The 789-nt window shown below is 66.3% G+C and overlaps 1 protein-coding gene across 1 annotated transcript in view; it reads left to right on the forward strand.

Annotated features, from left to right (window-relative positions):
- LOC104617922 (smoothelin-like) overlaps window positions 1-789 on the forward strand; it is a 7,910-nt gene that overhangs the window by 6,043 nt on the left and 1,078 nt on the right. The gene's annotated exons all lie outside the window — the stretch shown is intronic.

Below are 789 nucleotides of genomic sequence, written 5' to 3' on the forward strand. Positions count from 1 at the left end.
CCAGAGCTCAGGCAGGGGCTTTCCCAAGGTCCTGAGCACACCCCGCCCCACCCTGGGCACTGACTCACAAGGTGGGGCCGGTGGCGGCCAGGCCGTGGGCTCAGAGCCCATCAATTCCAGTGCAGCAGCGGCCCTGTGGGAGACCGGGGGTGGCGGGGCGCAGGGTCCCAGCACAGCCCTTGGTTGGGGGCTTCTCCTTGGCTGTGCTGCTCCCCACGGGGCTGGCATCAGCTGGGAGCCCCTTCTCCTTGTGCCGGTGCTAGCCCAGGAGCCTGGGGTGGGTTGTGCTGGGGGCCTGAGGCATGCAGCGGGGTTACTGCAGCCTGGGGAGATGGTGGAGAGGGCTTGGGGGCAGTTGTGGTGGGTGGCAGCTTGGGCTTTGGACCCTACTTGTGCTCTGAGCTGCCTGGTGTACCCTGTTATTGGGGCAGGGCATGTGCCAGAGGGGCCATGGCGGCAGCAGGGGCCCCATGGCGGCAGCAGGGGCTGCCGGTTCGTGCCAGCACAGCCCCCACCCTGGGTGTTCTGGTTATATTGGCCATTATTGGTGGCAGCAGCCTGAGGTGCTCCAGCACTGTCTGTCCCCTGGCGGGTGCTGGCACCGCTGCCCAGTATGGGTGCAGAGAGCCAGACAGGGCCTGAGGGTGGGGTGGCAGCAGTGGCAGGGTTGCTTCCACCTCCTCCTCACCTTTCTCATCAGAAGGGCGAGAGGAGGGAGGTGGCCAGTTCCCCTCTGTGCCCTGCCTGGCTGTTGTAGTGACTATTCCAACCATGCTGGCAGCCCCCTCA

This window comes from Phaethon lepturus, unplaced genomic scaffold (assembly GCF_000687285.1).
Source record: "Phaethon lepturus isolate BGI_N335 unplaced genomic scaffold, ASM68728v1 scaffold25233, whole genome shotgun sequence".
Lineage (NCBI taxonomy): Eukaryota > Metazoa > Chordata > Aves > Phaethontiformes > Phaethontidae > Phaethon > Phaethon lepturus.